General features: G+C 33.6%; 2 protein-coding genes across 2 annotated transcripts in view; both read left to right on the top strand.

Moving 5' to 3' along the window:
* The window catches only part of LOC108514446 (uncharacterized), a 191,047-nt gene that overhangs the window by 154,679 nt on the left and 10,923 nt on the right, over positions 1 to 25,445 (top strand). The window lies entirely within an intron of this gene.
* LOC108514453 (uncharacterized) overlaps positions 9,186 to 25,445 on the top strand; it is a 245,172-nt gene continuing 228,912 nt past the window's right edge. The window contains exon 1 of the mRNA XM_017850734.1: positions 9,186 to 9,245. The gene's annotated coding sequence lies outside the window, so the exon portion shown is untranslated. The remainder of the gene's footprint in view (positions 9,246 to 25,445) is intronic.

Genomic DNA, 25,445 nt, shown 5'->3' with positions numbered 1-25,445 from the left:
TCAAATAATGAAATAGGACCACAGTTGATGTCAAAATTTTCCTGGAAAAAATTTCCAGATATTTGAATAATAGAGCTTTCACCCGAATGGATTAATCTGGACAGTTTCAACAAGCTGATATATTTATGTAAGCATATCCTGAGTCTCTAGGAATCAGATCCGTGGTGATTTATAAGCACTTTAAAGTTTAAGAATCACTGTTTTAGATAATTCTCCATCAACGTCCTCCAAACAAGGAGTGATAGTCAAGTTGTAGTTGGGAGGCTAGGGCAGCCTTTGACCCCAATGCATTTGATTGGCAGCTGTAAGTCCCATTAAGATTAATTCCCAGAGACTCACTAGAGAATCACTGGATCTTTTCTTAATAAATAAACAATGTAGAAGACAAAATTGCTGACTGCTAAGTAATTAAAAATCTAATGCGAACTCCATTATTGTATTTTTTCACTGTATTCTATTTTCATACATTAAAATTTCCTGCCTATAACCTCAATTTAACTTTCTAAACTAGTATATGGAATTTGAATCCTATCCATCTCTTATTTGTGGAATGAAGGTAAGGATACTAAATTTTTCAGTTTCCTCAGGAAAAGTGGGAATAAAACATCTGCTTTGCAGAGTCTTAGTGAAGATTGAAGATAATACACATAAAGCACAAAGCAGGCTCTAATTGTTAGATATAAAGATTTATTAGTTCTGTGGTGCAGCTCCAGACCTACCACATAGAATATAAATCTCATAATAATAGCAAAACTCATCATTGAGAATGGATTTACATTCAAATTAGTCCTGAATAAATACACAAGTAAAAGGATCGAATTCATCGAATTCAATTTTAAAATACTGTCCAATTTATAGCTGAATTGTTTAGTAATAAATTAACTACTCAGGAGCCTCCCTTAAAATCCAAAGCTGGAAATCATGTTCAAAACCAAATAGTCAACATGTATAGTTTTAAGCATCAACTTCAACATCAATATGAACACAAATGTATTAAAATGCCCCAACTTATAAATGGAAATTCATTTCTTCAATCTGACCTTTTAGATATAAAGTTTTAATTCCAGTTAATAAAAAATTAGTAACAAGTATTACATACTCTTTCACTTTAAAACTTCAGAATAAAGTACGGAACACCTGGCAGCAACTATTTGTTGCTTGGCATTCTTCAATCTTAGAGTTTCCAAAACATACAGAAACCACAGGAGAAATTTGAATCCATATAACCTTGTAGGAAGTTGTAATATATCTGCCAAACTTATGGGTTCTCAAATCTTCTTTTTATCACAGGGTGTTATGCTCAATTAAAGCTCAAGGAATCTTTCCACGATTTTATTAAACATTTTCTATTGTTTTATATGTCGGTCATTTAAAAGATCATATATATGTATACATTCATGTGTGTGAAGGAATAATACTCAAAAAGACCCACAAAGCTTAAGGATTAGAACATTGTGTATCTTTTTCCTTCTCTTCATATCCTGAGGAAACATCTCCTTAATTTTATGTTAATGATTCTCTTACATTTTCGCACAGTTTTAGCACATGTACACATATTTCTAATTAGTATTTTGTTCACTTTTGCTTGGTTATAACTTTGTGTAAATGGAATCATGATTTCTTCACTCTCTTTTCTGCTCAATGTATTTTTGTGATCCGTTCATCTTTATTGATGTGGTTGTGTAATCCCATGGTTCATTCATTTCCATCAATGCACAACATCTCATTGAATAAATATACTCTAATTTATTTATCCTTTCTATAGCTGAGAGATATTTGGCTTTTAAAAAAGTTATTTCTTATTGTGAAAAAATCTGCTACAAGCATTCTTTTATATATCTCCTGAAACATAGGCATGACAGTTTCTCTAGGGCAAGCACTCCTAACATCAATATAAACCTGCATTCTGCTGCATCTGGGATGGCGTATATATACATACATATATATACACACACACACATGTGGGTGTATACATATACACATATGTATGTATATATATGCTATATATATAAACACACATATATATGTATATATATATGCTATTCAGTCTTGGGAGCAGATGGGCAAGGCCTGCGCAGTGGGAGCTCAATAACTGATTATTGATTACCTGAATAATTGATTGCCACTAGCTGTAAGTAGCTCCTCTATTTATTCCACCGACTCCTATAATCCCTAGCCATGGAATGGCTGTGCTGTCAAGTGGGTATATGTTCAACTTTTCCAGGCAATAGCAAACAGCTTTCCACTCTCAGAAATGGTTTATGAGAGTCTCCATTGCTTCATATACTTGGAAACAATTAATATTGTCAAAGTTTTAACCTTCACCAATTTGGCAGTTATGAAATTTCTTTGTGATTTTAATTTACATTTTCCTAATGACACATAAAGTTGAGAATTTTTATGTATCTGGGCCATTATTTATTTCTTCTTTGTGAACATCTCATGGTTGTGTTTTAAAAAATGTATTTAGATGCATTTCTTTCATTTCATTTTTTGCCCTTTATTTGTTCTTTCCATTTTGTACTTGTTATTTGCCCAAGAAGAAGAAATAAAGATACTTCTCTTATTTTTTGAAAAGACACATTTTAGCCTCTTGTGCTATCTTTCCTTTCTACTAGCTTGGCATTTTATTTTTGTTTTTATTTTTTTTATAAATGGTTAATCTGTAGATTTTAATGTATTTTACTTTAAACTCCCTACTTTCTTATTCCACACAGCAATGGTGGATTGACTTAACTTCTAGAATTTAGTTCTTTCTTTTTTAAAGCCTCAAAAATTAGACACAATTATTTTGTTTCATTGTGTCATTGTTTGTTAAAGTTTATCTATATGCTTACGAATTATTTTACTTGCCATTACATCTAGCATCACAGACCTCTTGGATAATTTTCCTTCTTGAACTACATCCTTTAGAAGTACCATTAGTAAGGGTCAGTTGGCAGAAAACTTCAATTGATAATGTATTTTTTCTTCCTCTCAACCATACTTTCTTAGCATTTTGAAGTTATCATTCTTCTGTCTTCTGGCTACCATTGTTGCTGGGAAAAAAAAGATGTTTGTCAAGTTGTCTTTCTTTTGTAGGTAATCTGTCTATGTACTCTATTTCTAAGAACTTTTTTTTTTTGTCATTCTATTGTTTTGTTATGAGGTGTGTAAGTGTATTTTATTTTGAACTATTCTCCATTTTTGTTGGCCTTCCTATATCTGAAAATCAGTGTCAGCAATTCTAAGAACAAAACCCCCAAACACAAATCTCTGCCATTATATTTTCAAATGCTGTTTGTCTTCTATAATTTCTGTATAAAGCTCTAATTAAAAATTGTATGAATCTCTAGGTCAGGTGCAGTGGCTCACACCTGTAATCCCAGCACTTTGGGAGGCTGAGGCAGGCAGATCATTTGAGGTCACGAGTTAGAGACCAGTCTAGCTAACATGGCAAAAACCCATCTCTACTAAAAATACAAAAATTAGCTGGCCATGGTGGCATGGGCCTGTAATCCCATCTACTCAGGAGGCTGAGGCAGGAGAATTGAACCTGGAGGCAGAGGCTGTAGTGAGCTGAGATCACACCACTGCACTCCAGCCTGGGCAACAGAGCAAAACTCCGTCTCAAAAAAATTATAATAAATAAACAAATAAAAATAAAAAGCAAAAAACAAAGCAACAAGAAAAAACTTTATAAATCTCTAATCAGACATATGTGAGTCATTCACTTGTCCTTGTCCTTACTCTTTTTCCTCTTTTAATATTTGCCATCTCTTTGTCTCACTGCTGCAAACTAGATCTTTTTAATCCTTTGTAGTTTATACTCTAGATGATCAGTTCTCTTTTTATCTGTGTCTATTATTTTCTTTTGTTATTCACTGAATTTCTAATTTTAAATATTATGTGTTTTATTTTTATAATGTTGATTGTTACTTTCCAAGTCTGCTCAATCAATTTTGATAATTTTTTTTGTTTCTTCAATATATTTCTCTAAACATGTAGAAGTGGAATTTCATCCTTATTTTATAGTCTGTACATGATAATTACAGTATATTTAGTCTTTGAGGTTCTGAATATGTAGGTTCTGATTCCTTGATTGCTGCTTTCTCATATTTACTGAGTTTCCTGATTTTGAGCTAATTGCTCTTGGTATTTTATTGTGAGAATTCTTAGAAGCCTGGGTTAAACTGCAATCTAAAAATGATTGATAAAATTGCTTTTACCTCATGCTTTAGGGCACTGCTAAGGTGAGATCACTTTTATTCTAAATTTTCAAACCTTTTTGGTGGGGGCCCAGAGTTGTAGTGCATTACAGTAATGTGAATTGAACCTCTAAATCTGGATAAGTGGTATTTTGTCATTAGAAATTCCTAGAGAACTTCTAGGAATTTTACCTCTTCACCTAGAGCCAAGGCCATAGTGTGCACGTGGTCCCACAGTCTCTGTCTTTCTACAGGGCAATTTTAAAATCTTGGTTTGTGCCTTAAGTCTACTGCCCTTCCAAGACCTGGGTTTTATGAGTATTTTTCTTAGATTTGACTTTCCTTGGTACTCTGGGTTCCAATGTTTGCCTCCAATGACTGCAGAGCATGCAGGTCATTAAAACCTAGGCTCTAAGCTGTCAGGAATTGCTATACCATCCCCAAGGCAAAGACAAGCTTCTGAACTTATAAAATAGTAATTTCAACATTTCAGTGTTTGACCAGAACGGAATTCCATTACTTTCCCATCAGCTCAGCCATGCATTAAACAACATCTTTTATTTTTATGTTTTTAGAATTTATTGTTGGATTATGTTGAGATTTGTTACTATGAACATATTCCTAGAAACAGCAATCCCTTTGTATCTTTTTTCAAACGGATTCCAACCTTTACAGGGGCTTATGTTGGGATGCAAAGTTGCCTATCCATTTCCCTCCTTCTCTTCAGCCTGTGTATAGCCTCCTACACTTAGCTTAAACACCTACATAAATGAGTAAATTTCCGTAGTTTTAATTTTTTGTTAAGGTTAAAGAAATTTTCTCTAGTGACTGGTAGATGACAACCTATATTTTTCTGTGTCGTCTTCTCCAGTCTTCCCTAATCTGAAAGTTGAATGGCTTTTTGAAGCCATGGCTACTACAGAGTGACCAGCATTATCCTTGGGATACCTTCACATCTGTAAAGAAATGTAAAGGGAATACTACACTTAAGACCACCTTCCAAAGTAGAGGCTGGTCTGGCTCCATGAGAAGATTCTGGAAACCTATGGTTTTCACATGTCTATCATAACTACCATGGGTGGCTATATGGCTTTTAAACCATCCTGTGGTTTATGTGCATTCTTGGAAGCTCTCTAATTCAAGAATATAAAGAGATTGGCTTGTGAAAAATCTCAGAAAGATGTGTTGAGTGCCTTCTGATTCTGCATGTGTGCAAGTGATTGACAGTTTTTCTGTTTAAACCATTGCAGTAGTGGCATAAAGAATACAGCTCACTGCTATTTCACAGAAGGCGCTAGGGACGTGACTGACTTCTTCAGAGCAAATGCTAGTGTTAATAGCCCAATCTGGCAGAAAAAAGCTCTTCAGTTTACTTCACATGTTTTAATATATAATTTGTAATTTTATATGTATTTGCAATTAATAATTTTCTCTTCACAGTACCTATTTAAACAAATCTTTCATTTTACCTTGAGTGATGTGTTTATTAATGTTTCTGGTAGGGTCACCAGGCTGTTTAAAACCATGAAAACCCCTTCCTACTTAAAAAATACCCTTTAACCACATTTGGGAGTAAGTGTTTGGGTATAATAGGCCAATTATAAATTAGATATTTTATAATTTTATGCCAATAGAGTTAAATGAAATATGTCTACAATTAAGATGCAAAAATTGAAGGCTAAAGATTTATGGTTTATCAATGAAAGAATTTAATCATTAGACCATGAAGAAATTGTCAAAAGAAAAAAAAATCCAATTGAGATTTGAAAAGAGGAAGGGAATTGATGGATTAGACAGGTGCTTTTTAAGAAAGAAGCCTCAGGTGTAAAAATATTGTGTAAATTATCAGAAACTTGGTACCAGTTAAACTGTGGGATTTGAGAAAATATGTGGGTAAAAGGAGTATGAAAAGTAGTTTTCAACACATCTATTTAGGTTGTTACAAAAATTTGAAAAATTTACCAGGGGAGTTTAATAAATGACTTACATCTTCAGCCAAGTGTTTAGGATGTGACACTCCAAATGCATTGGCATGGGAAGACCAGGTGTTTAAAGAAGGATTATAAATCATTCTGCTATAAAGACACATGCACACGTATGTTTATTGCAGCACTATTCACAATAGCAAGGACTTGGAACCAACCCAAATGGCTATGAATGATAGACTGGATAAAGAAAATGTGGCACATACACACCATGGAATACTACGCAGCCGCAAAAAAAGGGTGAGTTCATGTCCTTTGCAGGGACATGGATGAAGCTGCAAACCATCATTCTCAGCAAACTAACAGGAACAGAAAATCAAACACGGCATCTTCTCACTCATAAGTGGGAGTTGAACAATGATAACACATGGAGACAGGGAGGGGAACATCACACACCAGGGCCTGTTAGGGGGTAGGGGATAGGGGAGGGACAGCATTAGGAGAGATACCTAATACAGATGATGGGCTGATGGGTGCAGCAAACCACCATGGCATGTGTGTACCTGTGTAACAAATCTGCATGTTCTGTACATGTATCCCAGAACTTATAGTATAATAATAAAAAAAGAAGTTGAAGGAAGCAGATAGTGGCTGTGTAAAGAGGAGAGAAAGAATTTGAGAGAAAATAGAGGTGAAATATCAAGGCAGAATGGACTTGAGATGTCAGTATATAAGTATGTAGAAGACTAAGACTTAGAAAAACACCAGACCCCTTATAACAAAGGCAATATTTACTTTGCAAAAAGAAAAGCAAAAAAAAAAAAACAAAAAAAAACAAAAAAAAATCAATTGCTAATTATGTTAGGTAGAAAACATCAATGGAGGTTGCAAAGGCAGTGAAGTTGGAAGAGAGAAAATAGAATCACAGAGGACATCTAAAGAAAGGAAATCCTCAGGAATGTTCGTCTGAGATTGTTTTACTTAGCAGCCTTCACATTTGCCACCCCTCATTATGGAGAATGTGCCAATTGAGTTAGTCTGGCCAAGAAGGAAGGAGTTGAAAAAAAAATGAAGTTGGCAAGTGTAAACAGTAGTAGCACAGAAGGACAGTGTATCCCAAGCCAAGTGTATTGTTTTGTGTAAAAGTATGAAATATCAAGATCAACAATATTTTTTGGCCATTAGTATTTTTATAGCCATGAAAATGTGTCACGGAACATCTTGATGGAGACATTTAAAATATAGGAGGTCCTGCTTCCTGCTTTATTATCATTTACATGTTCTACATATATTTTAAAATGTACAGTATTATTCTTGAGGATGATTGTTTAATTTGAAAAAGGAAACATGATCAAGGAATTCTAATATAACAAATATTGAGAGATGATGCACAACAATTTTCCGGGTTATTGTTGTGTTCCAGAAGAAAGGTCAATCTTAGTGCTTAAGAAGTGAATGCCATGAAATGAAATTAACACTTACAAGTAAGATTGCATCTGAGATGGCAGCATAAGTCAGAATGAAGCTTAACTCAGTATAAGAGATTTGCGATTTGTTTAAATTGTTTTAGAAATCATTGTACGTCTTAATGCTGAAAATTTTGCAAGATAAACACAACTTTCTTCCACATTTCAACTTTACATTGGCTCTTTGTATCTCCTGAGAGTTTATAGAGCAGACATTTTTGGCTTTAGTTGTCAATGACACCTTTGAAACTTAAAATGCGAAACTAAAATAAGCACTTTTCTTGTGGTATCATGAACACACCATATATCAGTGACCAATAAATTTCTGTTACTGACTTCTGAGAGAGTCTGAGGGAGACAACACTAACAACTCAAAATTCCCTAATCATTTTACTCATTTATCAAGTTTACTTCAAATTCCTCTTCCCATTTTTTAAAAGCTATTTTATACAAAAATTGTCCTGGAAGATTATAAGGTAGATATGCAAGTCATCAGTGGCTCTAGCTATCAATTTTACATTTGGACCACACTGAATGACCAGACAGCCAATGGCGCACTTTTTCTGGGGTCTTATAGAATTATCTTCCCCAGTTATTCTTCTTATCTTTGACTAATATTGAAGGATTATATAAGAAAAATCCATAAATTGTTGGAAGTGATGCTGCTGAAGCTGGTACATTATACCAGGTTTATTTGAAAAACCTATGGAAACAATTTTTCACTGAATATGTTTGTTTTATTATAGACGTTGTGAATGTTAGAACTACTGTTTTATTTGTTACTGTGTGTATTAGTGTGTTAAGGGTACCATAAGAAAATACCACAGACTGGGTTACTTCAACAACATAAATTTATTTTCTTACTGTTCTGAGGGCTGGAAGCCCAAGATTAAGGTGTCCGTGAGGTTGGTTTATCCTGATATTTCTCTCCTTGGTTTGAAGATGTCCATCTTCTTATTGTGTCCACACGTGGCCTTTTCTTGGGTATCTTTTCCTCGTCTTATAAGATCATCAGTCTTGTTGAATTAGGCCCTGCCCTTTTGACCTCATTCAACCATAGTTACTTCATTAAAGACCTTATCTTCAAATACAGTCACATCGTGGGGCTAGGGCTTTGACATATGGAAGCACAATTAAGTCCATGACACCTCAATAGTTAGGTTTTTGAGAGCCAGATTTCAAATATCACAAATTATCAGAACATATTTGGCATTATTTTTCTACCCATATTTTCTCCTTCACTGGATTTTATTTCCCTTTTACATATGTACTATATTTATTAAAAGCCATCTTAAATCTCTTTTGTAAGACAGAGGACAAATAAATAAATAAAATTCTCATCTATAATAGAGTTGTAAGGATATTTGCTCATTAAAATAACTAGTAGAAACTGTATTCTTGGGTGCTAAAAGGTTCTGAAGGAGGTTCAACAGTCATACCCCTCTGAGTATGCTAACAAATGTGTATTAATGTGTAGATTTATAATATATATTATAATGATTCTCCCTTTGATAATATAATAGAACATCAATGGAATTAAAATTTTATAGATGATGACATTGTTTTTCTACTTATGTCAACTCTTCTTTTCCTTATTATAGAAAACCTTTAAAGCCTTTATTAAAAGGAGCAAAACCTATCAAGCCAGAACCACAATCACAACCCAGGTATATCTTTTATATAATAGAAAATGTAAATTAATGCACTCATTTTGATGTTATCACTGTAATTGCTGACTTTAATACCTAGGTTTAAAGAAGTATAGGTTGTTGAAAGCTCAGGTTTTAATACATATTTTCAATGTGGCCTTTTAATTTTCCCGAAGAAAGGAAAAAAAAACCATTTTATTTTTTTTTTTTAGTATTTTAGTAATCAGTTAGTAGACCCAGCTTAAGTTTTACTTTTCAGTATCTAGGAGAAAGCAGTGGAAACATTTAATTTGCCATAAATGACAGTAAAAGCCATAAATGACAGTAAATGACACTGCGTATGTTTTAGCTATTTTTTTGTTTATTAGAAACTATGTACCACAATTCACTATGATTAAGCATGCATTTGCATTTTCAATGGCTCTATTAAAAATTCTTAGATTGCTTTGCTACTTTATATACTTTGCTACTTTATATACTTTGTTGATAAACTGTTTTGAAAACATCGATTTTGTGAGGCAGATTAAAGGTTGAGATTGAAAGAAGCAGTTGTGGAAAGTTAACAATGAAGTTTCTGAAAAGGGCAGGTTTCATACTTGTGTTTTCTTATTCACTGGGAATACATTCATTTATTAATCATAAATGATTATAAGCTATAAAAAAAATATTTGAAGACACTGCAGAGTGATGGCATGTGGACAGAAACTGGAGGGAAACTATTTGACTCGAAAGAAAGGAACAGCGATGAATAAGATCCCCATTTATCTAGCTTTTCCAACGTCATGCAGTGTAAGATAGTGAGACCTTAGGCAGAAAACGTCAGTGTTAATGGTATGAAATGTCAGAAGACAGAGTTTAGAGCTGCCCAAATGACTAAAAGTTGATTAGGAAATTTCATAAAAGGAGAAAACCACAGAGAGAGGAGTCCCAATTCTGTGTACAAACTCTTCTAAAATTATGGGCTGACTCCTGAATTGCGCATGTGTAGAAAAGAATTCAAGAAAGTGCATCCTAAAGGAACAGCTTGCATAGTTTTCAATTTCTTCATCTGTTTACACAGAAAGAAAAAAAGTTTTTTTCCTTTTTTTTTGGATGTTGGAATTAGCAGAGAAGGGCTTTAAAGCAGTTACTATAAATGTTCAAAACTTAAAAAGGTGTTCATAATAACAGGAGATCCCCAGTGCAGAAACAAAAGCTATACAAAAGAATCAAATGAAAATTCTACATATAGCAGATGTGAACAAACTATTAATTAACTTGCCATAAATGACAGTTATAGAAGGCTACATCCAATAATGTAGAATATACATTATTTTTAACAGCACATGTAACAGGCATTATAAAGATAAGAACAGAAAGCAATGAAATAGAAATTAGGGAAGCAATAAATCAAATTAACAAAGCACATTAATCTTTGGAAAGATTAATAAAATTTATGTGCTCTTTTTAAGACCAGTTTTAAAAAAGAAGAGATAAAACACAAATTGCCAATATCAGGAATGAAAGAGAGGGCATCATTATATATCTTATAGGCACCAAAATGATAATAAAATAATCCGTAAATAACTTCATATCAGTTGCATTTAAGAGGAAGTAGTCCCACTGTTGGTGGGATTGTAAACTAGTTCAATCATTGTGGAAGACAGTGTGACAATTCCTCAAGGATCTAGAACTAGAAGTACCATATGACCCAGCCATCCCACTACTGGGTATATACCCAAAGGATTATAAATCATGCTGCTATAAAGACACATGCACACGTATGTTTATTGCGTCACTATTCACAATAGCAAAGACTTGGAATCAACCCAAATGTCCATCAGTAACAGACTGGATTAAGAAAATGTGGCACATATACACCATGGAATACTATGCAGCCATAAAAAAGGATGAGTTTGTGTCCTTTGTAGGGACATGGATGCAGCTGGAAACCATCATTCTCAGCAAACTATCGCAAGAACAGAAAACCAAACACTGCAGTATGTTTTGCTTAGTTGTTAAAAGTTTTAACGTTCTAAGTAAGAGTTAAAACATTGTTTCAGTTTTTTATTAGTTCGGTTTATTTTGTTAACTTTTGTTCTGTTTGATATTTGTAAATGTTTTAAGTTTTTTATGAGTTCCGTATGTTTTTCTGTTATTAGAAACCTGTATTTGAGAGTATTTGTTAAAGTCTTATAGTTGATTATAAATTATTTTTTGAAAAGGATTAAAACAAGACAACTGTTTGTAAAATGTTTAGGGTGGTCACAGTTAAGACACTAGACTCCTAGACATATCTAATGGTTTTGGACAAAGAAATTTGGTTATTTCTGATTTATAATATTGTATTATAATAACCTTAATTATAATTGATAGCACATATTTATACACTAGAATCTTAGATATTTTATACAATTTTGGAAAATATATTAATATTATTTATCAAAATATAATCTGAAGAAGATTAAATATCATTTTTGCAATCCCACCTACTTAAATATGTTAAATATCTTGTTTATATTTCTTTTGATGTTCTAGGTGCCCTAAAAGTTAGAGGTTAGGAAAGACAGTCTTGAAACTGAAGTTTGATTTTGGGAAGTTTGTTGAATATGTTAGAGTTTTAAAACATTTGATATTATAAAATAGAATTTTAGATTATTGTAAGTTACTTATTTTGTTAAAATGACTCAAATATTTGAAAAGCAAAATCTTTTGTTAGTCTTTATTATTAAGTGAAAATCCTGTTCAAGAGAGAAAGTTAATTTTATCTTTGTACTAGTCTATTATTAAGGTTAATCCCAATTTTTAATGAAATTTTATGGATAATTTTACTTAATCTTAACCAGTTTGACTATGAGGTGAGATTTTTACAAAACTTTTATAATTTTTTACAAATTTAGTTAAAGAGTAGATTAGTGTTTTAAGAGTATTTTGTTGTGTTTTTATTTCAGTGTTTACAGAAAAATCCATTTAATATCTTTTTGAATTTAGCCAATGTGTTTACACAGTTTTTTGGTAAGATTAATTTTATAGTTTTCCACAATTTGTTTAAACCTTTTGTTTTATTTTATGTAATTTAAGACAATCTTTTATTTTAGGCAAAATGTATATTTCCATGTCTTTTTATAATTATTTACTAAAACACATTTTACTGCATTTGTGTACTTTGTATGTAAATCCATTTTCAGTAGTCTCAATTATATGTTTTCATGGTAAGTTTTAGTAATTTTTAACTTTAATGTAAAATCTGATAAGTTGTTTTAATTATATCCTAAGTGTAGATAAAGTTTGACTTTTTCCAGTATAGTTAGAGGAGTGGCTATTTCTATATATTCCCAGGCCTTACCCACTGTAAAGTGGGGAAGTTGAACAGTTCTTAAAGGCCAAAGTAGTTTACAACCTTAAAACATTTAGTAAATCTAGTATCTGACCTGTATAATTTAGACCACCTATCTACATTTTGGACACATTTGTATTTTATCATTAATTTTAAGGCTGTTTTGTTCTTTAAAGATTAAAGTTATGTGAATTGAAAAAAAAAGAGTGAAATTGAATGTGGAAATAAAGCAAAGTAGTGAACAATATAAAACTATGTATATGTATATATGTGAGATTTTATATATGTCTATATAAAATACACAAACATACTTAATTGGAAATATTTAAGTAAATCAATATTGATTCTCTTCTTTATTTGAAATCCTGCACCATTTCTATCATAAAAATTCCATGAAACTTTAGAATCCACATGTTGGATTTATAGCTTTGCCTAAAGAACTTTTCTTGTTACAGAGGAATTCCCCATATATTTTTCGGCTAGAGGTTTCCTTAGAGCCTGCATGAGGTAGAGTATATTATAACCTTCCATCAGTCATCAGTCAACTTCTATAAAGTACTGGCCAATTTCTAAAGTACTTTTGCGTTTCAAGGGTAAAAATATGTCACACATATATTACTATTGCCAGGCTACAGTAAATATAAGAGAGTCTGTTTTCCCCTGTCTCTTCTTAGTTGTAGAAAAAAAGATGATGGAATTAATTTACACATACCCACAAGCCACAAGCTTTGTGGGAACCCTTTACAGTTGGCAAATTGGACTGGTTTATGTACTCACTCAGCAGTATTTTTTTAAAGGAAGCAGTCACTAGGCTGTTAAAAGGTGGGAGTGGGGAAGTTAAGCACACTAAAAATGCTGCAGCAGCACTTGGTCTGGAATTACTGTTAATGTGAACACCCACTCCTATTCTTGGTTGCCTTATTTGGATAAATAGTGGTGGATAAGCCAGAGTCCTGGTTGTTTCTTTCCTAATCTTCAATGATCACAAACCTAAAAAGCAAATTTCACATTCATTTGTCATTGTTGTTGTTCATCTTCCTGTTTTCTTCAACTGTACACATTTCGATATTCAGAAAGGGAAGAAAAGGTGGTTCTATAGTGTTTGGGTACATTTGTTTGTACAAATATATGTACAAGTATATATAAGATTTTCCCTTAGAAGCATTATTAAACAAAGAGCTATAATGTTAAAATTGCACACATTTAGAATGAATTTACTGGGTTGAAAAGACTGCATAGTGAATACAGATACTTGATTTAATTTGAGGGTTCTTAAATATATTTATTTTTATGAGAAAAAGATTACATTTTGCTATCATTTTATAATTCTGCTATATAAGGATTCATTTCATATACACCTCAGCCTGGCATTTGTAGTAAATTATTTTCATAGATGAAAACTTACAAAACAAAATTGCTTAATGTCTGAATTTTTCTACTTCCTCAATATTTTAATTTATATTACACATTTTCAAATTGTTAGAACTCCATAAGTTTCTGAAAGTTGTTAGAAATTCATAAGATTTAAAATATGTTAAGAATTCTAAAACCTTTTAAAAGGAAAAGAAGTTTATTGTTAATACATTTCAAGAAAACCTAAACAAACTCGTTCAATCAGAATTGTCAAAGGACACATTTTCTGTTTTTTAATAATATATATTTTTTAAAATACATACCTCTAAACCAATAGAATTAGATTCAATAAATGGTCTTAATTTTAGTTTAAATAATGTAATGTGTACATGACTGATAGGTATATACATTTATTTTTTATTTTATAAGGTAAATCATTCTTTGTGATGAAGTGGGATCTCATCTTTTCCTAGCATCATATTTTCATCTACTTTCTTTATTCAATAATTTTCTCTTTTTACTCTACGTATATTCCTTTAATGTAAAGTATGAAAAACAGTTTATATTATTAGCTAAAGGGAAATAATGCATTGAGAGTTCATTCTTAATACCTAAGCAAACACTGTGAACCAGAAGCTGTATAGATTATAATTCTACTATTGTGATCTATAATTGTACTATTGTGATGTTATTGTTATTTTATTTTCTATAAGAAAAAATTCTTCATATATAATGTTCCTTGAGGTCTACTTCAATTTTTTAGTACTTCTAACCGTATTTCAAAAGTCTACATTTTCCTTAAGCTAACCTATTGCATTCCATGAATAAAACATTCTTTTGATTTTTTTTTACAGTGAGCTGTTAATCCTTTCTAGATTAATATGACTTCACTGATAAATTTTCCTTTTTTTGAACTTCTAAAGCTCATAAGTGGTTTTTAAAATGCTTGACTAATTTCCAGGTATAGAATATAACAATTGATGGGTCTTTAATTCATAGAGGAAAAACATTCTATTGTTGACTCATAATATTAAATTTGTGATTGTGATTAAGTTCAGACGCTGGTCATCAGCCTTTCATCTTTTTAGTATTTAATTTGTTTTAATTCTTGATATAAGTGTTAGCATTTAAATTTACCATCTATGAAGTAAGTGTACTGTTTTGGAACTTTTGAGTTTTCCTTTTCAAAAAATCTTTAGAATTTCAAGTATTATTATAGTTCATTTAAATATGTAGATAAGGGATAATTGTATTCTTCCTTCTTCCTATTTTGTAGGATACTGGAATTAAAATGATAATAAGATATGACACTAATATCTTTCTGAAAGGCAAATTGAATTGCCAATTCTAAATATTGTCTTATTTGATATAGTGGTATATGGTACATCAACTTACGTACCTAAGTATAAAATTCATGTTTCAGAGTCCAGATATTTATGTAGGTCCTTGAATGTTTCCCTTTTATCTTGAAAATTACTGTATTCTCTTTGTCACCATTTTTTTTTTTCCTGAAAGAGATCAAGTCCTCTCATTTTATCTCAAAACAATCTTACAATTTCCTACCTAAAAACTTTTCTTTGGTCTCTTCTGAAATTTTGTTACCTATGAATGGAAAGTTAGCCTGCTTCTCATTAGACATCTTTTGTCAATAGGTTCTTCTGGGTCAGTGCCTATCCTAAGCATTGTTTGAAAATAAATGTATGGCGAATAACATTTCTCAGGTGACCTCCACTTGTGTGTTCTGTCTTTGCAGAATTACAGACTTTGAGAGTTTGAGGAAACTTAAAGGTTTTCTATGGAAACTCTCTTTCCAAAGGACAAATCTCCTCTATAACACTGTACACACTTAGACTTTACTCGTAAAATCCAGAGATTCATAATACCTCCATTCAAGTGGCATCTCATTTAATTCAAAGGACTGCTCTGATTTTCAGACAGTTGTCTGATTTAAGCTTAATACCGATCTCTCTTGAACTGGTATCCCTTGGTCTTCTAGAAGTCACCCGTCCTTACCAACTTTTTCTTTTCTGATTAATCCCCTTAGCCTATTTCAACTATATATGTATATATAACATCTTCATTGGATGGTAGTTCAAACTATCTTGGACAAAAATGGGGCTTGACTGACCTATCTAAATAGGAATTACAAGGGGGCAGGATATGGTCGCTCTTTGTTCTTTGTATTGGTTTAGCATCTTGGGCTCAGATGACTCAAGGACTGAAGTAGTGTCTTCAGGATGCATTGTCTTTTCTTTCATTTTTAATCTCTGCTTGGCTTTTATTCCTCCTTCTATAGAATTTTTCTCCATGTAGCAAGGAAAATGGGTATCTAATTCACTTCTCATTCTTACCAAAATGGTGGTGTTGTATTACCACAAAAAGTAAAAAACCAAAACAAAAGCAACAAACAATCTCCCACCAAACTTCCCCCTTCCAAAACAGAAAGCACCCCGCCCCTCCTCTTCTCTTCACACACACACACACACACACACACACACACACACACACAAATATTCTGGCTGACTTCCCACCTTGGAAGACATGACCAGTCCTAGACAAATCATGGGAGAGTCACATGACTGGAGGGAGGCAGTGCAATTCTCTAAAGGAATAGGAGGTGCTAGACAGAGGAAAGAAACAGATGCTCACTGTACTAAAAAATATCCCCATTAAAATATGATGCTTAAGAAAGAACACAGTATTTCAAATAAAATTTTAGTAGCACAATGTAAAGTGGAACCCAACCCTAGACCCTGTACATCAACTCATGAAACCCATCATGTCAGCTTTGGGGGTCAACTTCCCAAGGGCAATAACTCATATTGATTTGAGTTCTGAAAAAAAAACGAGCCCTGAGAAATTTTCAAATATTCTAATGTGTTACCAATATATTCTCCCTTTCTCCTTCCTTCCTGTTCTTTCTCTACCTCTTTCTTTCTCTCTTCATCTACTATACAAAGAAAAGTAGTCACTTTCAGGGATTCTGGGTATAGAAAGGAGATAGACCTGGAGATCATTATAAAATAGTGTTAACAACTACAATGAGGGAGGTAAGATACGTAACATCTTCAAGGTCATAGTGAAATTATTGTGCAGTCACACACACACAAATATATATATACATATATGTGTGTGTGTATATATATATATATATATATATATATATGAACTGAAGTACTTTACAAGTAATTTTATTACATTTTGACTTAGCTTCTTGTCACATTTTCCTCAGATAATTACTATATGTCATCTTTTCAGTTACCCCTCCACTTGCCATGACATACTATTTAAAATTGCATATTCGATCCCTGCTGGAACTCCCCAACCACCAAATCCTACTTTATTTTTTACCATAGCACACATCATCTTCTAACATACTCTATTATTAACTTGCTTACTGTGATTACTATTGATCTGTTCTACTGGAATATAATCTCAGTGGGGACAGGGGAAGTTTTTTGTATTTTATTCAACAGGGTATCTTCAGCATTAGACTAGCACCTTACACAAGTAGTAATATAAATATGTACATAAATATTTGTTCAATTATTGAATCACCCTTTTAATCTATTTTCTCTGCTTTATAATGAATTTTCTTTATCTTCCATCTATGTATAGTTCTCATCTCAAGCTAGAAATTACAGACTGCTTCCTGGGCATCTTTGCTGGAATATCCCATAACAACTTTTAAAAATTGAAATAGTTAGGTGTTAGTTTTCCATCCTTTTCTACTGTATTCTTTTCTCAGAAATGATGGAGTCCCTCTCATCACTCAAGAACACCTAATCAGCCTATATTTCCCTACCTTGTTTACAAAGATTTTATGAGAACCTGGAAAATTGCCTACCTGAAATTCAGACACATCAAAATTATTTCCTGGTCTAGCAATATAGTAAGAAAAGCAAAATAGTTACAAAATTAAATTAAAATAAAGAAAATGAATTTAGCATGGCATGGCTTCTTCTTTTTATGTACATTCTAGCTCTTGGCACCACTGCTTCATTTGTTAAGTCCTTATCCAACATCCAATTAATAACTGATAGACTCTGAGATTTAATTTATTGGTCTAGAGTTTACAATATTTTATTCTTTTCTTTTTTAAAGTGAGGGCATTTGCCATTCTCCAGAATTCTCACATCACTTTTATTTTCCTGTTTCTCAAAGATAGCAGATCAGCAGATGTCTATGGAAAATTATTCACCTGAGCCCAGAAAATTTAACTAATTAAAAGAAGTCTCAATTTTCTTTATGAGATCTTTTGTGGCTTGTGTTTCAGTTCTCTCCTATCAGTATCTGTTCTTTCATTTTTAGTCTGATGGTTATTCTTTTTGAGCATAGCAGAATCGAAATGGCCTGAAATACTGCATTTCAGATAAACTCTCAGGTGATACTGATCGGCTGGTGCTCAGACCACACTTTGAGTACTAAACTAGAGAATGTACCTAACTGTGTCCAGTACTTACTTTCCTGGTTCTGTCAATTCCTAGGGTGACTTAGTTGCTTTCTGCTATGATTAGTTAGTTAATAGAGCTATAGTTAATTACCTTGATGATATCTCAGTGTCATGATCTTGGGATAGGATGAAATCTTCAAAAGCAGCTACTAGAGACTGCAACTCCTGAAAATGCTACCATCTCCAAACTCCCCCATATACTTCCAAATCAAGTGTTATTTAGCTGCACCTTAAGTCTTCTAGGCCTGTTTTCTTTAGAATTGCTTCTCAGTGATATGAGGCAAAAATAAAGATAACCAAATTTAAGGCAAGCAGTTGCCTCTTATGCGAAGGTCCTGCTCAAGAGAGCTGCCCAAGAGATGCTGAAGCAGCAGCAGGGTCAGGCAGTGAACTGCTGGTAGCCCAGGCCTCTGAATGTGTCCAGAGTGTAACACTGGCATCAGTCACAAGGAATCAGAACCTCAGCATCACTAGTTTCCCAATCTAGCCCAACTGGATGGAAAAAAACACTGCTCTGATAGGCAGAACAAAGAGAACACAAAATAACCAGTTACTGATGGCTGGGCTCTCTGGTAAACTGAGAGCATATTGGCTTCAGCTACAGGCTGAATCGGGGCCTTCTGCTTTCTCCCCTGGAATAGAAATGGCCTCATCTCTAGAAAAGTCAAGAGTGTACTTCCTCACTTGTAAGCATGGGACACACATAATTCCCCTAGTTTCTGCTGAAGGATGTAGCAGAGAGTAAGGAAACTGACTATAGGAAATCAGCAGCTGGGAAAGAGGACAACTGGGCCTGGTTCAAGAGGAAGGTATAGGTGTGACTTCTGCATGTAATAAAAAGAAAATTGTCCAAGGAGGAGCAAGCAGAATAGAGAAACAGAACACACATAAGTTCTCTTCTTTAAAACATAGTAATCCTACCTAATAGTGCAATAAGAATGAATTAAGTCTCTGGCAGGGAAAATTATATTTGCAATTGCTTTTTCATGGAGGAACACATTAAGAGGGTGAATAGAGAAGCAAAAGCATGGGGAAGGGGGCCAAAGGATCCTATCTCTCTCTAATCCAGGTTACTCTCAGACTGTCCACAGTTCTACTGCTCTAATACACTTTGCCTATGATTGCCTGACCATCATTCTGTGTGTTCCTGCTTGAGGGTATCCCCAATCTTTTGGAAATGGTAGTCCCTGATATATACATGGTTGGGAATAAAACATTGAGTATAATATTAGAAATTGTTTTTAGAATCACATTAATTGTGGACATTTATTTATTTTCTGGAGCCCTGTAATCTAAAGTCCCTATTCTAGGGATAAAGTATCTTATCTTTCACCCTTTTTTGAGCAGAGGTGAGAGAGATGGATGGGAGTAGGTAAAGTCAGCTCTTCTCCATGACTGACTAGAGTTTGAGTTGGGAGCAGAAGTATCCCAAGAAGAATAAATAACTGTGTTGGGATGAAGGGCAGAACAATTTACTATGTTCCCTTTTCATAGATAAAACTGACAACTCTGGTCACTGTGCCACTGAAAATCAGCCCTCATCACACCTTTGGCATAAACACCCTAGTTATTTCAGTTGACTTCAATGGTAATATTTTTCAGTACCCTACCAGTAAAACATGTAGGTACAATAAAATGGAGTTTCTGACATGTTTAAGTTAAAGAGAGTTCCCTAAAATGCATTATATATTAACTTGATTAAAAAAGTCAGAATCTAGAAGTCTTAGCCAGAGCAATCAATCAAGAGAATATAAAGATATAAAAGGTATCCAAATAACAAGAGAGGTCCAACTATCTCTTCTCATAGACAAAATGATTCTATACCTGGAAAACCCCATAGCCTCTGCCTAAAGGTTCCGTGATCTGATAAACTTCAGCAAAGTTTCAGGATACAAAATCAATGAACAAACATCACTAGTATTTCTATTCACCAATGTCCAAGCTGACAGCCTAATTCAGGAACACAATTCCATTCACAATAGCCACCGAAGGAATGAAATACCTACAGATACACCTAACCAGGGAGGTGAAAGATCTCTACAATGAGAATTACACAACACTGCTGAAAGAAATCAAAGATGACCCAAACAAATGGAAAAGCATGCTCATTTATAGGAAGAATCAATATTGTTAAAATGGCCATATTGCCCAAAGCAATTTACACATTTAATGCTAGTCCTATCAACTACCAATATCATTTTTCACAGAATTAGAAAAAACTCTTTTAAAATTCACATGGAACCAAGAAAAGTGCCCAAATAGCCAAAGCAATCCTAAGCAAAATGAACAAACCTGGAGGAATCACACTACCTGACTTCAAACTACACTATAAGGCTACAGTAACCAAACAGCACGATACTGGTACAAAAACAGACATACAGACCAAGGAGTAGGTTAGAAAACTCAGAAATAAAGCCGCACACCTACAACCATCTGATCTTTGACAAACCCAGCAATAATAAGCGATGGGGAAAGTTTTCCCTGTTCAATAAATGGTGCTGGGATAATTGGCTAGTTATATGCAGGAAATTAAAACTGGACCCTTCCTTTCATTATATACAAAAATCAACTCAAGATGGATTAAAGACTTAAATGTAAAACCTAAAAGTATAAAAAATTCTAGAAGAAAACCTAGGAAATACCATTTTGGGCATTAGCCCTGGCAAAGATTTCATGACTAGGACTCCAAAAGCAATTGCTGCAAAAACAAAAATTGGCAAATCAATCATAATTAAACTAAAGAGCTTCTGCACACAAAAGAAATTATAAACAGAGTAAACAGACAACCCACAGAATGGGAGAAAATGTTTGCAAACTATGCATCTGACAAAGGTCTTATATCCAGAATCTATAAGGAACTTAAATCAACAAGTAAAAAACAAACAACCCCATTAAAAAGTGGGCAAAGGACATGAACATTTTCCCCAAAATAAGACATATATGTGGCCAATGAGCATAGAAAAAATGCTTAACATCACTAATCATTGGAGAAATGCAAACCAAACCTTCAATGAGATACCATCTCACACCAGTAAGAATGGGTACTATTAAAAAGTCAAAAAATAAAAGATGCTGGTGAGGTTGTGGAGAAAAGGGAGCACTTATACACTGCTGGTGGGAATGTAAATTGGTTCAGCCACTATGGAAAGCAGTTTGGAGATTTCTCAGAGAACTTAAAACAAACTATCATTCAACCTAGCAATCATTACTGGGTATGTACCCAAAGGAATACAAATTGTTCTATCATGAAGACACATGAACGTGTATGTTCATGGCAATGCTATTCACCATAGTAAAGACATGGAATCAACTTAAATGTCCATCAGTGGTGGACTAGGTAAAGAAAATGTGGTACATGTACACCACAGAATACTATGCAGTCATAAAAAAGGACAAAATCCTATTCTTTGCAGGAACGTGAATGCAGCTAGAGGCCATTATCCTAAGTGAATTAATCCAGGAATGAAAAACCAAATACCACTTGGGTGATAGGTGCACTAAAATCTCAAACCTCACCACTATACAATTCATCCATGTAACCAAAAACACTTGTACCCTTAAAGCTACTGAAATAATAATAATAAAGTAAAAAAGCAAATCAAGCTAAATATTGAGTACAACATGGACACAAGGAAGGGAACAATAGACTCAAGGGCCTACTTCAGGGTGGAGGGTGGGAGGAGGGTGAGGATCAAAAAACTACTTTTTGGGTACTGTGCTTATTACTTGGGTGACGAAATAATCTGTATTCCAAAACTCCATAACACAAAATACCATATACCCATATAAAAACCTGCACATGTACACCCTGAACCTGAAAAGTTGGAAAGAGAAAATCAGAATTGATTAAATTTGAATAAAAACAGTATTCCTGGTTTTGCTTTTCCATTACGTGAAATGATAATTTCAACTTAATTTATAAGAAGTAGTGCTCCTACAGAAAGTTTATCTATGCCAGGTAGAAAGAAATGATTGTGTTTTTTGAACTGAATTTGGAATTTTAAAAGTCTCTATTTTGTTTTGAGGAAAGTCTGTTGGAAAATTGAAACCAAGCTGCAGCAGTAGCAGTAATAACAATAAAACCCTTCTTTCCTTAGACATGATATCATGCACCTGGAAAACGTCTTCTGCCTCCTGCACCCATGCCTGATTCTCTTCTCCCATATTGAGTGCCTTAAACATTTTACTACCTGAAATGTTCTAACTAGGGATCTATATAGGTGGTAAAAGGTATCCTACCCAGAAATTCAAATTTTCTTAGAGATTTTAAATGGGGTATCAATCTCCATCCTTTGATATGATCTAGTTAAACAGATTGCTGTGGACCTGGAAACAGTCAAAAATAGGAGGGCACTTGTTTTGGGGGGGTTGGCATGGAGTAGCATTTTGAGGAATGATTAGGGTACAAAAAGAGAACAGAAGGCACCCAAGAATTACATCTCCTTTAGGTATTTAAACTATTTTTAATATTTGCCTGAATTAAAGTGACATTATCTTCCACTTCAGGAGGAGTGCATCTTATTTTAGAAAGTCCTAGGAATGCTGCTCTGATTTTTGAAGTGAACAGGTTTTATTAGCTTGAAGTACTGAACCCTTGGGAATATTTGGAAATGGAATAGTAAAATAATAATGAGACAAAAGATGAATTTCACGAGCATGTATTACATCCCTCCCCTTAAAAATCTGTATCACCCATGTTGAATTTAATGCATTGTTTTCAAACTTAACAGAAATCATTTAGGGGTTTAAAGTAGGCCACAAACTTGTTCCACTCATTACCCAAGTTACTTTCAAATCCCACATTCAAAGCACAAGAGTATCACATGTTTCTACTTCAAGGCTGCACGTACAGGAAACGAAAGCCCTCGACACAGCTTGGTAGCAGAAGATCCAAATCAGAGTAAATTGTGTAAATTATAACTAAATTGCAAAGCATTTGGACAAAACAGGCATGCTAGTCTAATCAGGAAAGTGGTGATATTTACTTTTCGATAATGCAGGTTGGAAGAGGAATTGGGGGAGGGAGGCATCACAGATCTCTTTTCATATATTTCTGAACTTGGCAACCTGATCTGGTTTTGTCACAAATTTTCAGCTTGAAAAGTATTTGGCTTTTACAACAGCCAAAATAAGTATCCTTAATCACTTTCAACCTATGAACAGATGGGCAAACAGTGCTTTTATAAATGGAGCATACAAAATACTTCAATATCAGCCAAAACTAATTAGTAGCAATATCTGAACCAAACTCTAACACTGATTTAGTGTTTAATATATATTATTTTATAAGCATTAGCAGTTGAAAGGAAATTCCCTGTTCAAATGTTTGCCAAGCTCAGGGTGTAGTGTTCGAACATGATTAACTTACTAATTAACTTATTGTATCTTTTCTCACATGTAATCTTGCATAATGATTGCTTCTCTCTCTGAACTATCTGATTTGATGCTTTGAGCATAGATTTGTCAAACTTCAAATGAAAAAGTAAAAGGCAGCCAGTCAGCCCTGTTCTTTCTCTCATTCTTAGAGTGACATTAGTAGGAGTTGGCATGAAAACAAGTGAAGTGGTCTCCTCTATGATGAAAACTTGTTTTGTATCTTGCCTTTAATGACTCACATTTTTATTTTCATGAGAAATTTTTTAAGAGTTATATGGAGACTCTTTAGTGGCTAAAATGTCTATAAAATGACAATTTGCTGCATATCAAAATTCTATTAGGACATGGTAAAGAAAGATAAATTTAAAAATTACATTTGGAGGGTAAGCAAAGAATAATTACTATGATTCTCTAACTCAGAGGAGGTCATTTAGTCTCCATGTATCTGACAGTCACAATACATTTCCCATATCTCATCTACAACTCATTCTTATACAAAGAATGAACATAAAGTCCATGGCATAAAATTGAACATTTCTGTAATAGTCTCTCTGTATTTGTGATATGACTGCATCTTTCAATACTCCTGAAACAAACAAATGAATGAAAACCTCAAGCCAGTTACCCAAGGCATCCTAACTATTGAGGATTGGCTACTGTCAATACCAGTCTTTCTGTTGTCATGACATAATTTTGTCCTCCTTTGATTTCATCACACACACAATCAAGAGGGCTTGGAATTATGGCTGTACTACTTATAACTTCATCTCATCTATAAAGTCAGAATAATATTTATCCAACAAAACTATTTTTTTTAATTTTGATTTTTTTTTTGAGCCAGGGTCTCACTAGGTTGCCTAGGTTAGTTTCTCACTCCTGGACTCAAGCAGTTCTCCTGTCTAAGCCACCTGACTTGCTGAGATTACAGGTGCATGTCACTGCCTCCATCCCTAACAATACTATTTTGAAGACTGAAGGAGAAAGTATGTCTGAAATAAATACTTCACTCTGTTTTAGCATTATTTTCTTAGTCTGTTTTATTTAATTTTTATGTTAAGTTGATTTTTAAGTCTTGTTCTGTTTTGTACATGGCTATTATTTTTATTCTCTCTGTAACTGAAATGTGGAGTATGATTTTCATTATTTGACCCAGCCACGAAGTCTCTGTTCATTGGTAGATGGCAGGAAAACCCAGTTCTGTCTTTCTGTATTTGTCTTTCTGTAGTTTTTCTTGGAAGCTTGTACTACCTCCTGATATTCTCTATATTGTATGTCATTTGAACACTAGCATAACACCATTTTTGAACATTAGTTTGAATATCATTCAAGAGAAAATTCTGCACCCACTAGAATGGAGATCAGCCCCAGATTAAGAAATTTTCATAAAAGGAATTTGTTGTAGATCTTTTTGACTTCCTAACCTTCCTACTCCCAAGTAGCTGCAATGAACCAGTGAGATTTGTTGAAGCACAGAAAATTGTGCTGTATATTTATTTTTGACCTATATCTAACTATGTATAACTGAGGCTGCTAGTTCTCTTTGTGTCTATGTGTGTAAATGAAGAAAAAGTCCTTTTCCTCCTTGCAAAAGGAAATAAATTAGCCTTGTACAACATTCATGTAACTGGAGCTCTTTTGTATCACTGGCTGATTCATTCTCTCATTCTCTCTTTTTCACTCCGTTGAAAATGTTTATACATTACTGAGCCAAATATATATC

This window comes from Rhinopithecus bieti, unplaced genomic scaffold (genome assembly GCF_001698545.2).
Source record: "Rhinopithecus bieti isolate Rb0 unplaced genomic scaffold, ASM169854v2 scaffold_2451, whole genome shotgun sequence".
NCBI lineage: Eukaryota > Metazoa > Chordata > Mammalia > Primates > Cercopithecidae > Rhinopithecus > Rhinopithecus bieti.
Note: the sequence above shows the minus strand (reverse complement) of the source record. Positions and strands in the feature narration are given on the sequence as shown.